General features: G+C 39.4%; 1 long non-coding RNA gene across 1 annotated transcript in view; it reads right to left on the reverse strand.

The window, feature by feature from the left end:
• Positions 1–16,425, reverse strand: part of LOC111596770 — a 39,877-nt gene that overhangs the window by 13,635 nt on the left and 9,817 nt on the right. The window contains exon 2 of the long non-coding RNA XR_002751267.2: positions 532–562. This is a non-coding gene — a long non-coding RNA (uncharacterized LOC111596770). The remainder of the gene's footprint in view (positions 1–531; positions 563–16,425) is intronic.

Raw genomic sequence — 16,425 nt, forward strand, 5'->3', positions numbered from 1 at the left:
CAGAACATGGCTATATATGCCCAGATATATATGCATATGTATATAGCTTTGATATGCATGAAAAGTGAAGAGAAATCGCATGCAAATTGAATTGAACTCAAATTGAATCGAGCCTTTTGGACTCTTTGCAATTGCATTGACTAATTGAATGCGAAATTGAAAGTGTCCGAGATCGAAATCAAATGGAATGAAAATTCAATTTTGATATTCAATTCGCATCGAGCAAATATGGAAATTGAGTAGGTTTAATATCGTTGTGCATTGAACGAGCTTTGGCATTCAATATTTGCGCTTCAACTTCAATTCGACATTAGCCAAATTGTTAAGCTTAAGCCTGGCTCTAGCTAAGCGTCATGAGAACTGAATGTGAACAACAGAAAAAAATAAAATTAATCAAAGGCGAATCTCTGATTCACTAATTATAATTGATGGCCATCAAATGAGCTGCGCTTTGTCAGGCTTAAAGCGGATTTCCATTTGACTGTTTTGCGCTTTCCACCTTTTCAGCTCTCCAGGTAGATCGAGACTTACCGTAAAGTGCACGCAAGACACAAGAGTTTGGCTGCAAACAGAAGAGGCAACAGGTGGCAATGGTTAATAACATTATACGAAAATGAAGATTTAACACAGATATAGATATAGATATATATACAGAGATATAGATATAGATATGTTTATGTGTTGAGTGTATGTGAGGCTGTGCGTACGCCCATCAATAATTTGCAGCCTTTGCTCATCCATTATGCAGCGAGGAGCCACGCCCTGCAGCACCTTCACCCTTCAAGTATTTTCGATTATTTACTGTGTGTAAAAGACGATTGATGATTATTGATTAAGCGAGCCCCCTCCAACCCCCCCACCACTCACACTCGCCCCCGCGCCACCCTGCTTGACAGTCTATTAGCTTAAATTGGCGAACGACGCATGAATCATCGCAAAAGCAGAAGACAGCCGAAAAACAGATAGCCAGCAAACAAATTGGGCTATGCACGACTAGCAGCTACCCTAACTCAGATCCACAACTGTCTTTCGCTCTGTCTCTCTCCCTCTCTCAGTGTCTCTCTCTTTGGCCTTGTTTAAATAGAATTAACTCTACACATTAGGCAATATACCCCTTGCTGAGCAATTACACGGGGTATACACAGTAAAAATAACATAAAAATGTGCAGAAGACAAGACGTGAAAAATATACAAAATAATACCGAAAAAAAAGAGAATCAAAAGACGCTAAAAACAAACGCGCGTAGGTAGCGCCAATTTTTTAGGCAAACACCAGCAGCTGAAGAGTGGGAGGGTGTGTGCAGGGGGGGGAGGGGGCTGACTGAGGGGGAGTGAAGAGTGGAAGTGGGTTGTGTCCATTAATTTAGCTTAAATCTTGAAAGCAAACGACGACAAAGACCAAAAACGAAAGACGTTTTGTTTATTTGGCTTTTCGTGCACGCATCAATATGCGAGTGTGTGCTAGTGTGTGTGTGTGTGTGTGTGTGTGCTAGTGTGTGTGTTTTCAGTATTTCTGTGTATTTCAGCATTTCAATGGCCCCTCCGAGCGATCAATTTGCAACATTTGTTGAGGATTAAGACCTCTCGCATTGCAGCGCTGTTTGCGATCTCTTAATGGCATTAATTTGTTTGAAATGCCAAAAGGCGTTAAGAGTTAAGCGTTGAGCGTTAAGTAGGCAGCAGCATACAAAATTAAATAAAATAAAAGCAAAAAAAAAATTACAAAAATGCCAAATGAAACATCAAACAAAATACAACAATTACGAACGTTTGCTTATTTTGTGCGAATTTTCACAAATTCTGCGAAATGGCCAAAGGAAAATTAGAAATAAAAAACGAAAAACAAAAAAACCCAATTAGCTATAATTAAGAGAGTTGCTAAAAAGTAAGCATCACAAGCTAAAGCAGAGTGAGGGCAGTGAAGTGCAGGGGGTTGGGCAGACACGCCCCAAAACTATAGTGAAGTTTGATAGAAATTTAAATTGAGAAAATTTACATAAAATAATAAGGAAATGGCAGAAATATTATTTTGGTTAAAATTAACGTTGAGTTGAAATGAAATTGGAATTGAAGTTGAAATACAGCAAACTAGTTACAGACAGCAAAGGGTATCAAAAAAGTATATTTTATATAAATAATAAATACAAATTTTAATGGAAATTGAAGTTGACGTTCAAATTGAAAGTGTGCTGAGCCATTGAAGCACTGAAATTTAAATCAAATTTAAGATTTTCACAAATGAAAAGCTCTTAAAAAAATATTGAAATTAAAATTTAACGAAAATTGAACATAAAATTTAAATTGAATGAAAATTGAAGTTGAAATTTAAATTTAAATTGAAGTTGAAATTTAAATTTAAATTGAAGTTGAAATTGAAATTGAATGGAAATCATAGTTGAAATTGAATAGAAATTGAAGTTGAAGTTGAAATTGAATAGAAATTAAATAGAAATTGAAGTTGAAACTGAAATTGAATAGAAATTGAAATTGAATAGAAATTGAAATTGAATAGAAATTGAATAGAAATTGAAGTTGAAATTGAAATTGAAATTGCATAGAAATTGAAGTTGACATTGAAATCGAACACAAAAATAGAATATTTAAAATATTAAAAATTGAAAATCAAATTGAATGAGATTGAAACGAAACAAGAAAACATTTCGTGTATGAAATCAAGTTTACCTTGAGTAAATATAAAAATTGAAATGGAAATTGAAATTGAATTGAATTGAATGTGATTGCGATGCTGTTTGAGTCAGATTCCAAAGACGAACAGACGAAATTCAAATTAAGAAAATTCAATTAATAAAAAAACAAAAACAAAAAATGCAATGAAAATGAAAAATTACTAAAAATAAAAAAAAATGAGAAAGAAACAAAATACGAAGCGGCGATTGTTTAATTGTTGAGCGCTTGAATTGAATTAAGCCTTAATGAAATGCAAAGTGCTTTGCAGGTCATCATCATCAAATGGGGCTCATGGATATAAAATATAGAAATAAAAAACTAAATTAAAAACAAAAAACAGCAACAAAAAGAACGTTGAACATCGCACAACGTGTTGCTAATAATATTTGTTGTAGAGAGCGAGAGAGAGAGAGAGAGAGGAGAGAGAAACATGAAACTGAGTCTAGAATGAATGTGACTGTGTTTTACGACTCTCATTAGCAGTCATAAGATTTATAATACTGGAATCCCAAGTGCTGTCTACCCGTTTGTACGTTTCTTTTGTCTGCTCATTTGTTTATTTGTTTGTTAACCCATTGACATTAGATAGTAAATTGTATTTTGTATATTCAGAAATAGCCTTGGCACGTTACATGGACAAACATGCTGATCTATGTGATCGATGACAGGGCCCAATCGATACAACTACTAGAGTATTTGCCAAGTGTCGGGCCCAGCCAACTAGACATTGACTGTGATTAATCTATGCGGGAACTAGCAACACTCTTGTCAATCGATATCAGTTAATCGATCTGTGTGATCATATTAATTGAGTGCTAGTGCCTAGAATACATTTCTGATCAGTGATCAGTGATCAGTCTCTTGCACTGATCCAGTCTTGTCTCTAATATGGCCTAGTCTTTATCTGCTCTGCTTAGCGATCAGTCGCATTCATGATCGCCCTTGCCCTTCCACAATTGCTAGATCAGTGATCAGTCGAACTTAGCTAAAGGATTTTCCATGCTTTGAACTTGCTTATCCATAAAGCCTTCAGAACTAATCAGCAGAGTGATCTCCCACTCTCTCTCTCTTTCTCTCTCTCTCTCTCTCTCTCTCTCACCCCTCCTTGCTCATCAACCTCCAGCTGTGTTCTGTGTTGCTTCTTGATCACTCCAAGATCACTTGATATCGAACTGAGTAACACTGATCAGCTGTTAGCCATGTAGCTTGAGTGATCCATTAGCGCATATCGCATGACCTTCATCTGAGCGTCTCGGCAGTCCGTAGCTCCCGAACGCATAGAAAATGCTCAAATAGATGCCAATTTGAATAATGACGACGAAGCAGACGAGCTCTTAACGGGCCATTCTTTGCAATTAACAAACGACAGCTGCTCCACAAACTGCAGCCGTAAAAAGCGCCAAAAAAAAAATTGATAAACTAAAGAAAACAACAGAGAAGGAGAGAGCGCAAAATAAACAACAATTAAACGAAGCACATTAAAAATTATTTAATTAAGTGATTTTAATTTTTTCGCTCGACTATTGCTGGGTCGATTCGACTCTTGTTGATTGTCTAATTTCATTAATCAAGGGGTGGCCAGGGAATACTCGGGGTGCCACACGCACAGACTAGCTGTGTGTGTGTGGGGCTAAGAGGTTGACCAATCAAGCGCCTGACGTAAATTGATTGGCAGCGCGCCAGGGGCAACAATTTGGGGGAAGAAGCAGATCCAACGATCGTCAGAATCGTTAGATCGTTTTCTATGTCAATTAGAATAGTTGAATTTGACCTCCGGCGAGCGCCAAGCCGAAGTCTTTGTCTCATCTCGATTATGATGCGTTGCGTGGGCGTTGCACATAAATCACACTTAGAGGGCACAGCTTGTTGGCATTAAACGACTGAAAAGCCGACGTGTCTACACACAGATAAACCTGCCTGCCCCGCCCACACTACCCTTGCCGCCTCAGCTGCGCTCGTTGTAATTGAATAATAATCGTTTAATTAGCGTGCCAAAGTCTAATTGGGCCAAAAAGGAATAGCTTCGCCGCTACCTTAGCATAGAGCGCTCAGCTTTTGGGCAGCTGCTGTGCCACAACCACGCACTCGGCGCCTTTTAAAGCCACTTCACTTCAGCTCGAGTTCAGTCTGAGTCGAGCTATTTTAATGGAACATTTCCATACGAAATGAGACGAAAGGCGAAATGCTAATGCCCAAAATACGAAATACGAAATACAAAATACAAAATACAAAATACAAAAAACGAGAACTGCGCATCTGTTCTCTATAATTTATGGCCAGCTTTTTTTTTCCTTATTCTTTTTATTTCTTTTTAGTTTCTGACATATAATTTTAAAACAATAAACATAACAAAAGCCGGGGCGTGTCAACTGGAATGGAAACAGAAATCTAAGCAGATAGAGAGCGAGAGAGAGGGAGAGATAACTGGCTGGCCCTCAGTTACAAGTCGGTTGGCTCGGTCATCTAATGCTTCCGGTTTAATTAGGCTTAGCCCGCTTTTCGGTCCACGCACTCGTTCAAGTTGAAGGCCTGGCCACGTCGATAAGATATGCCCAAAATACACATATCTATATTTATATATGCATATATATTATAGTCGCTGTGTGTCGGCGTATATTGATTGCCTGGCCAAAGTACAGCGCCCATTAAAAAACCATTACAAAAAACGCAAAAAAAGCAAAAAAAAATAACAAGTTAAGTACATGGCATATAAGTAACAGCAACTTGTACTCATGTAGCCAACGATCGTAGCTATAAAAAGAGTAAAAAACAAATAGCTAAGCATAGCCTGAGCGGGCATAGCCAGCTAACAGATACCCTGCAGCAGCAGCAGAAAGACATTATCTGAGCTTTGCACAGATAACAAGATATAAGACAGACAGCATAAATCGAAAACGAAACATCAGCTAAAGAGTATCTAATCTTTATCCAAGCTTTATCTCTGCTACATAAAGCTTATCTAGTCTCTGCACGCAGAGTTAATCTAGCCCTTATCTATGATATGCCATAGACAAGTATCAACATACCAAAACTTCACTCTATCAATCTCAAATGTCAGCAGATAAGCTGTGCTGTGCTGTGCTCGTGCCTTGCTACGAAGTTCTCCTTGATTTATGTGTAGAGCTCTGAGGTAAATACGAGTTGCTAACAGCACAAATCTTTGCCTGATCAATCAATCGTTATCGGAGATTAAACTCTGCCAGCCAACTATAGACCGATTAACAGCTTTTACAGGGTATGCAGCAGCAGAGAGAGCCAACGAGCTGAAGGCTCGTCAGTTCGCGCACGGGAAGTTCATGCCCAAAAGCCGTGGCTAAGTTTGTCTGTGGCCCGTTTTGGATTTCCGCTGCATGTTGACGACATGTGCCACATCTGCACCATGCCACCTCCCCACTCCCACCCCCACCCCCACCCCATCTGCCAGCGGCCGCCACTCGCTGCGCCCAGTTGATCACTTAAAGGGTTTTTGGAATTGAGCTGTATTTGCCCATTGATAATGAACACCAATTATCGTATTGGACGTGTGTTTGCATTTGGCTCTGGCTGGTGGCTGGTGGCTGGTGCTTGGCATGCAAACGGCGCCCCAATGCCTAACCCGTCAGAGACACAGGCCCCAGACACACTGTCAGACAGCAAGAGAGACAAAGATAGCGCGGCCCCAATGGGAAGCATGTGACCAAAAAGTCAAGACAAGACTATTTGACCGTGACTCAGTTTTTTGTACTTCTTTTTTTTTTTTGAGTAATTGATAAATATTTGTTGATCTGATGCATTTATTTGGTCTTGTCTTCTGAAGTTTACATTTCCCTTTACAGTTTGAGTAATGCAGGCAGTTGAAAGTATTTTCCTACTAACAGCAGCTGAGTAATCGACCTATGGATGGAACTCACCAAAAATACATAGAAATTGCCTCGAAATCTAGTTGAGCAATGTTCGATAAATGTTATCGATAACAGTTGAGATAGCAAGGCATGATATGAGTAACAGTCAATCAGCTGAGACAACAATTTATAATCTTTATGAGCAAAGAAATGTTAAGTTCTGCTAAAATCGATAAGTATCGATAACACTTGATTGCCTGTCAAGAGCAAGGCTATCAACTTAATATGAAAATATTCTTATTTAAAGCAAATTAGGATAATAAGCTTTCGATAATATTATCGATAACCTGACAATTGCCATTCCTTTATTCTCTGAGGTCACTTTTCATAGAAACATAACAGTAATTGACAAATTTATCGATAATCGATAAGCGATATGCGATTTTCTGACTATATCGAAAACTATGTTCAAGATATGTAATGTTAACTGCTTAGTCTGCTTCGATAACAGTTATCGATAACTTATTGTCTTGCCTTGCCAAAGCTCACTTCCAACTTAACCCTTTGGCTAGTCTAAATGAATTTAGTTTCCGGAGTGCCGCTCTATGCTTACTGGAGCAATGGATATTTATAAAAAGAAATAATGCTTAGTCTTAGTGATATATGCGGGCCATAAATTCACACTCTGTGCCACCTGCCAACAGGAACTCATAAGCAGTGAACAAAATCTATGGAAAAGCAACTGAAAATCTGGTCCAATAAAATGTCATGCGAAATATGTAAATGTATAACAATAAATTAAGTTAAGTGCGTGTTTTACATTTCCCAAAAAGAAGCTTCAGCAGTGACTAAGGTGGCACAATGGGAACTGCCTGACTCAGAGATACCCTGTCTTTGGGTTTACTGTGATAAGAAAATCCCATTTTCTTTAGCAAAACTTTATCGATCGTCGTTCAATCGATTTTCATCTGATTTATCGAAAATTTGATTCGTTTATAAATCTTCTAAGTTTCCCAAATAAAAAACTTTGTTTCCCATGTGAAGCCATTTAAAATTCTTTTGATTTGATTCGCTGCATAGCTGGCCACGGAAACCATCGACCCGCTGTGAGCACTTTCGATGGCGATTGAATTGGACGACAACAACAACGAAATGGAAAAAGATAAAAGCAAGACATTAAGATCGAGACGAGCGAGTATCAAAAATCTTTTGGCACACTTTGCGCATAAATTTCGGACTCATTGGGCGGTACGCACGTAGCTAAGCGCATGTATATAAATATGTATGGTGGGAGCAATGTTTAGGTGGGCGTTAGCAAGGCTAAACAAGAAATACATATACAGCGGAGGGGCTGGGGCAGGGCCAGGGGCAGAGGCTGCAGGCAAGTGTTCCATTGTGTCGGCATTCGCTTTGTTGTGCACACAAAATCGGAAAAATCAGCTCCTTATTATTACATTAATTGATTGATTGATTGACTCGCACCGCTCTAATTGCGAGCTGACCAAGCGCCCGTTAAGTGGGGGCGGGAGGCGTGGCAGGTGCACTGTGATCATCGATGCACGTTGTCGCCGCTCAATGTCAGCGCCGCTCAATGAATGCGAACAATGCAGCTGCAACAACAACCGCAACAGCAACACCCACACAAGCCGCATGAACTGATCTATTTGTAATATCCAAGCGCTAAAAAACAGCAAGCCCATTTAACGAATAATAACATAAAACAATATGTTTTATTGTTAACAAAAAAGGAACGCAAAGCAGCGCAATAAAAACAAACAAAAAATAATTCAAAATGTGGTAAAAAGCAAATAAAAAGCACTTGACACAGCGAACAAAAGCAAAAAAAAATAACAATCATAAAAAATATAATAATAAAAAAAGACAAGAGAAGAGAAATGTTGGAATACATAATGTGAGCTTTACTATCTATAGAAGCGCTAGCAACTAGTACCTAGCACTAGAGTCTGGCAAAGCTAAGAACAGTTTTGTGCCTTAAGACTAACTAGCGTAACTCAGAGCTGAGCAGATGTAGCTGAGCCATATTTGGTATCGAACTCTTGTGGACCATTACAAATAGATCTAAGTGGAATTGCCAAAGTTTTCGCTGCACATAAAGCTGGGAACTAAATGATATATGATAATATAATGTATAAAAACTATAAAAAATAGCAAATATATATATTAAATGTCAGTTATATTTAGTATATATGATTAGAAATTGTAATTTGTTGAAAAAGCTCTATCCCTAACAGCTAGCAACTATCGTAACTCATAGAGCAGCAGTCGAAGCTCAATAAAGTTAAGGTTAAAAGATCAATAAATGAAAATTATTGATTCTAAAAACTTTTGTCATATCTTTATACATACATATATTTTAGTTGATATGGAAAATCAGCCAAATCATAGTTTAGCCAAATGACTTAGGAGCCCCAAATTGGTAACTAGAAAACATCAATTTGAAAATGCCTCGACGACAGTTCGGTTCGCTTTGAAGACCAAAAATAATATCAAATCAATTTGTATGCATACGATGGAAACGCCATAATTATGATATCAGTTAATATATATACATATCTATATATATTGAATATGTACACATATATGTATTTAGCTGTTTGTATATATTTTTCTAATTTATGATATTTTAATTTATTTCAAGTGTATGTTTAATAAATTGCTTATTGTTCAAAATGAGTTTTGTTTGTTAATAAGCATGACAAAAAAATATAAATAAGTATTTATATATATGTAGATATACATATAAATATGTTAAATAAGTAAATTGGTAAGTCAAATACGGAAAGACAAGAGCAGACAAAATGAAGTGAACGAATATGAGATACTCTAGCTGAAATATATATTTATGTTTAGTTGTTCATAAAAATAGTAGTGGCTAATAAGAAAAGAATAAAAAGGCTTTTAACATTAATCTCATTTATAAAAAATATGATATATAATATATAAGGCTAGACTAACTTTAAATAGTTTTTTTTTACTTAATTAAGTAGCCACTACTATTTTTATGAACAACCAAATTATGTGCATTTTTCTTGCTTAAGACTTTAATCCCTTTTAATTTTTAGTGTCTAACAAAAAATGGAGTTAATAAGAAATATGTTAGTCTTAATATTCCTATCAAATGTTGTTCAAATTATTGTATTTATCACAAAATTTGACTGTTCAACTTTCAGTGCTCAGTCGCACTACTATTTTTATGAACAAATCTATTTATATACACATATAACCTTACGTGATATATAGTAGATATATGCACTCAGGTCAGACTATGTTAGAGTTCTTTAAAAGCCACTCTGAGGCAGAAATCTTAAGTATTTCGATAGACTATATCTATTGGAACAATAAACCCAGATCCTATATGTAAAGTTACGATTTAGACAATTCTTTTGGTTAGATTTGAAAGAGTTTACAAAGTTTTCTTTATATATATAGAGTGTACAATAGTGTAGAAAGAAAAATAGATATATATATATATATATATATATATATATATAGAAGATATATATATATACCTATATACTAAAGCTGAAGAGAAACTAGTTTCCAATTAATGAATGGCCAAGTGGCATGCCAGTATGCGTGAATGGGAAGTTGCAGATACCAAAGTATCTAAACACACACACTCATACACACACACACACACACACACACACACACACTTAGACAGTTGGCATATGAAATGCCAATGAACCAAAGAGGCCAAAAAGCGCTCGACGCTGGATTTTTATTTGTTTTGAATAATTTATGAATGTTTGCCAAATGGCCAAATGGCCAAGAGAGCGCAGAGCCGCAGCGGTATAAGCTTTTTGGCCCAATCAATGGGCCATTTGAAAGTCAAACATAAAGCCGCAAATGGGCTTAGAACCAAATGCACTCCCACCAGCTCAGCACAATTCACTCCACCGCAACCCAGCTGGCCACCGTCGCCCCCACCCCCTGCTTTCCGCTCTTAGGCCATCCACACCTTGCTGCCAATTCGGTCAATGGGCCAGGCGACAAAGACGTCAGCGGCGCTGGGCGTCGTAAATGTGACAAATAGACTAAAGTTTTAGCGCATTTTTCTTAGTCAGCAAACAATACACACACACACACACACGCACGCACACCCACCGACAGCCGCAGCAGCAACAACAAAGTAGAAAAGTAACAAACTGTAACGAAGTTATAAATCCAAAAAGTTTGACGCCCACGTCAAGGCCACAGCTAATTTGCATATCTCAACTCAGACAGCGAAACGCTTAATATACTTAGTTGCCACTACCAATACACACACACACACACACACACACACGCATATACATTGTATTGTTGTTACTTGTGTTTTTGTTAGTCCCACTTTCTAGCACTTCACATAGAGTCCTAGAAGTTGTTCACATCCAAGTAAATTTATAAAGAGTGTCCATGGCATGTATAACACTAATTTCGATAATTATACTATGACTATCGTTATCGATAACAGCCTAACATTTGTTCAAGCTCTACGACAGCCTGGATCTAGCTTCAAAGTAAAACGAAGCGAAACTCAAAAATCCCAAATTTGGTCACTTTTTGTTCAGCCTGTCCATGGCAGCATTTGTCGTGCTAGGATTACAACTAAGTTTCAGATTTTCTTACACACTTCTAGACAAAGTTTAGAACTCTAAGTAAAATGCTTGGCAGTTTGGAACTGGTTCAGCCAGCGCAGCTCAAAGTAAAATATTTTATTTCTCATTTTTTATTTTGTTGCTTTTTGCTGTGCCGGTGTCAGGGTTCAGGTGCAAAGTACGCAGCGAGCAGCTCGGCATTTGTATGCACACATACATATGTATAGCTCCACGAGTGTGTGCGTGTGTGTGTGTGCGTGTACATAGCATATTTATTGTATGTATTCAGCTTTATGCTGTGCGTGTGTAACTAAATACAATGCAAATTTCATTTTGGGTCGCGCTGCTCCTGTTGTTGTAATTCAGTCGAAAATAAAGCAGACAACAACAGCAGCAGACATTGAAATACATTATCGCACACACACACAGGCACACACGCACACACACACATGCAAATAATACACCCCCGTGACGCGGCTGCAGCGGCATAATTAATTAGCTGCCAACAGCGGTGCAAACTAAGGCAAGAGCGAGAAGGAGTCAGTGAAAGAGAGAGAGAGAGAGAGAGACAGAGAGAGGGGCGAGCAGAGGGCGGCAGCTACTACCGGGACAAGCACACACTATACTTACACCCCCACCGCCACTCGCTCTTCCTCCCACTCTCACGCGGCGCTGTGCTAATGAGCCCATATTGTGCGAAATAAAATAAAAAACTAAAAACAAACAACGAAAAAAAGCTGTTAACAAACACTGGTCAAAACCAGATAGACCCGAAGAGAGGGAGCGAGAGGGCGAGCGGGAGAGCAGGCAGCGTTGAACGCTATTAAAATGGATTCCCGCCGGACTTCCTGGGCATATTATATTACCAGCTGTTGGGCTGATGGACATGACCCAAAAAACCAGCGACAGCTGAGAGAGAGTGGGAGAGAGGGAGAGAGAGGGAGAGTGTGAGCGAGCGGGGAAGCGGGGTGACCCATAAAAGACAATGTGCAGCGAGTGCGGCGAAAGTGATGGGCCAAGCCGGGCGACAGGCGAAAGACAGGCGAAAGCAAACGAAGCAAAAACCGTTGCGCGTGGCTCTTCCTCTTTTTGGAAGCCAAACCTAAAGCCGCGCCCTAGCACACACACACACACACAGACGCACACGCACGCAAGCACAGTGGGACAGCGTAGCCGCTGCATTAATATGATTAGCAGACAGGACAAAGCCGACAGAGGAAGCGAGAGAGCCTGCGTGAGAGCGGGAGCGAGCGTAAGCTAATGCCATTTCCTGAACAGGACACGGACACGGACACGGACACGGGAAGGTCACTTCGATCGCCTGCCAGCTGGCCATATGGCCGCAACAGTCACTGAGCTGCGGCCCACGTGCAGCTGCTTAAGCCGCACTTACAGCAGAGCCAAGCTACAAGCTCTGAGAGTTTCATGTGAATTTCGTGCAGTTGCGTCGGCGTCGGTGGCGGCAGCGACGTCTCTGCTGCGGAAGTGCAGTCAGACAGAGCGCTTGAAAAACCCGACGCCCCCATGCTAAGGCGAAAAAAAAAATACCCAAAGAGCTTGGAAAGCTGATTTCAATATTGATAGCGGCTGCAATTATGCAAATATGGTCACTCTTAAGCGAACGCTCAGGTGTTGAGCAATGGCCAAAAATGTGTGTGCCCCGAGCAAACAAATGTTTGCTTTCAATTAGCATAATGCCATGGTAATGGCAATTACTTCCAACTCACATACTGCAGTACTTTTGAAGTAATCACAATTCGTTAGCTATGGTCACTCTAATTATTAAAAACTTGGAAAGCAATAATAATCAGTTAGCTATGGTCACTCTTATTATTGTTATATTGTTATAATAATTAGAATATGTTACATTTTCAAATGACAACAATCAAATCTATTGAGTATAGCTAAGAATGCAACTCTGTTTACTCTGATAAAAGCCAGTTTCAAATTGTATAGCATGGTCACCTTTATTCTATATATATATGCATTTGTTTTTTAGGACTACTGCAATCAAACCAATTGACTTAAGTCACTGTGAGTGGAGTTCAGAACATTACCCTGGTCACTCTAAGCAAACGACAGTCACACACGGCTATGGTCACTCTAAAAACGAGGCCTGCATTAGCCGATGGACCACCTGTTATGCAGATACAATAGCTGCCTCCAGCTTATAAGCTAGATAAAACCTGAAGAGGTAGATATAAAGACAACCAGATGACGATGGTTGCCAGCAAGCATCGACAACAACAGAGACAACACAGACAACACAGACAACAGAGACAACATTCAATTTCCCTATGCAAATGAGTCGAAAACACAAAACAAAAAAAGTAAGAAATAACAACAAATCTTAGAGTTGTTTTTTCTTCTTCAGCTGCGGCTGGCATTTGCTGCTGCCGTTGCTCTTAGACCTTGAACAAGGTGAAGTTGATTGTTGAGTTGTTGTTGCTGCTGTTGTTGTTGCTATTGTTGCCTTTATATATTTTTTGAAGTTCAAAGTTAATTTGCGCCAAAGCCAAACGCAAAGCGAGGCACAAGAAAAACGAAACGAAACGAAACGAAACGAAACGTCGACGCCGCATAAACAATGCTCAGATAAAGATACAAAATCCAATTGCTGAAAAATTCACACCTCCGAATAACTAAAAAACAACAACAAGCGCCGCATGACTGCCGCACAACGTGGCGTATGCTTAATGAAAATTGCTGCTGCGATCAATCAGAGAGAGCCACAGATGAGCAAGGGTAAAGCACATAGGAAATGTACCTAGTATATGTTAAATATAATATATATATATTTATATATATATCTGGCATATATCTATCTGGCATATATGTCTAAGAGCCGCTCGCAGCTCTGCGTCTCGGTTGCAGCTTTTCACACCTCGCTACTCGCTTAGCTAAGTAAGCTGTTTGGGCCAGCTCAAATGCAAAGCATCTGCAACTTCGGTCAATTAAAGCTAACAACAAGACAACAAAACACTTCCGCACAGTGGGCCAAACAAAAATAACAATAGATTTCTCACGCATAAATTAGCTAAATATAAATTTTGTTTTTTTTTTTTTTTTTTGTTTTTCGTCTCTTTCGTGAATAAACTGTAAATCACTGTGTACCACCTTGAACCTTGAACCACTGTGCGGCAGTTTGAGCCACTTGAAGTCACTGTGCAACACTGTGAGCCACTGTGGGCTACCGGAAACTACTGTAAAACACATTGAGCCACTGTGAGGAACTCTGAGCCACTTTGAACCACTGTGGGTCACCTGGAACATTGAGCCACCTAGAACCACTGTGCAGCATTGTGAACCACTGTGAGCCACTTGGAGCCACTCTAAGCCCTTTGCCTTGCGCTCGCCAAGCAAAGCGGCAGCAACTTGCTTTATGTTGTGTGCCAAGAGCAATTTGGTGGCTGTTGCAACATTTTGTTGCATGTTATTTTTAATCGGTGCCCCTTCAAAACAATTTGCCAGCTGCCCCGCCTAGCCGACGCCCTCTGGCATGCGCCTAATTTGCGGACAGGCGGGCGACAGTCGGACGCCTGTCAACAACTTCACAACGAGTTGGCACAACAAAAATGGAAAACAAACACATATCATTTGAATACCCTGTAATTAAGGCAACTGTACGGCGCGCCAGGCAGCCCGAGCCTAGAGCGTGCTCTAAATATATATCAACTTCTTCAGTTATCAATTAATTATCCATTATATTGAGCCAGTTCGTGCTCTCTGTACTCGAGACTAGTTGCTACTCACTGCCGGCAGTGAAACGTTGACGTAAAGGACACGAAAGTAGCTAAAAGAGAGGGAGAGCAAGAGAGGATGGGAGTTAGGGAGGAAGACAAAGAGAGTGAGAGAGGGAGCTTAGTTGCTACCAAGCAAACTTAAGCAACATTTTGCGAAGCTGAGCAGCCAGTAAAACGTTTATGAATGCGTTCCAAGCTCATTTGCTCAACTTGCCAGTCTTAACTCACTTTAAGATATGAAGAGAGCACAGATAGAGACAAGTCTAAAATAAGCAATAGCTGAGCAGTCAGTAAAACGTTTAGGAATAGACTAGAAAGACGAGACTGCAGCCTGGTAAATGCTTAAGAATGCAGCGTAAAAAGAAATGGGGAAACATATACATTGACAAGTTTGTACAATATATTTTATAGACTTGACTAAGCTGTGATATGGCACTGTGTGTGTGTGTGTGTGTGCTGCCCGAACACCCTTGAATGGTTCCAAACATTTTTCGTATTACGCAATGAGCTCTGAGTGCTCAGTGCTCTGTATCTGTATCTGTATCTGCAACTGTAGCTGTAGCTGTAGCTGTCTCTGTGTCTGTGCCACAGTTGACAAATTGCCACGGATGTTAACAACAACAACAACAGCAGCAGCAACGCAATCATGTGACCTTGTCGCTGCATTCTCTCTCCCAGAGCTCTAACCGAAAGCCCGTAACGATCATCATTTTCCAGCCAGCAATTTGTTCAGCGTTTGTTTTTGTTTCTGTTTTTTTTTTTTTTTTTTTTGTCAAATTTTCTTTGTTTCAAATAAATTACGTTTAATGCGAGCTGCTGTACGTTTTATTTGACTTTTTGTATAATTCTCACAAAGTAAGGAAAGAAAAAAAATAACAGCAACAGAAATTACTGTTTTCCCATATTTAAGGCAACCTTCAGGCGGGGGCTTTAAGCTGTCTCTCCCCGCCCGCGCGCTGCCTCTCTTTGTCTTTCCTGCTCTGGCATATGTTATACGTTTAATTGTTATATAATTAAGATGCGCGCTATTATTATATATACTTAACTATTTTGGAGCTTTGTTTTTTTGTTTTTATTCCGCATGTTTTTCGTATTTTTTTTTTTATTCTTTTTTCATTTACTGTCTGATTTTATGGCCCAAAAAGCGTAACACGAAATCTAAATCTGAAAAAAAAATCAACAACAACCAAAAACGAAAACAAAACTAAAGCCGCCGACGGGGTTCGAGCTGCGGCCCTGCCCACCGCAGCGGAAAGTCATTTTTTACAAAAAAAAAAAAAAAAAAAAAAAAAAAAAACGAAAAACGAAAAAAGAAACAACAAAATTTTGGATGGCATTACGTTTGGGCATTTGGTATTCGGGTTTTCTAATTGCCCCACAGCTGTGAGCTGTAAATTGTGCCTGCGAATTTTGGAGTCTACCTGGAACCAAGGTGTGCTCCTCCCTCTTGCCCCTCTGCTTCTCTCTCTCTCTCTCTCTCCCTCTTTCGCTGGGCAACTTGACTTCATTTTTACAGCCCGACCAAAGCTCGTTAAATCACAACACGCGTGTGTGTGTGTGTGTGCGTGTGTG

The sequence above is a fragment of the Drosophila hydei genome, unplaced genomic scaffold (genome assembly GCF_003285905.1).
Source record: "Drosophila hydei strain 15085-1641.00,03,60 unplaced genomic scaffold, DhydRS2 tig00000339-arrow-arrow-pilon, whole genome shotgun sequence".
In the NCBI taxonomy this organism is placed as follows: domain Eukaryota; kingdom Metazoa; phylum Arthropoda; class Insecta; order Diptera; family Drosophilidae; genus Drosophila; species Drosophila hydei.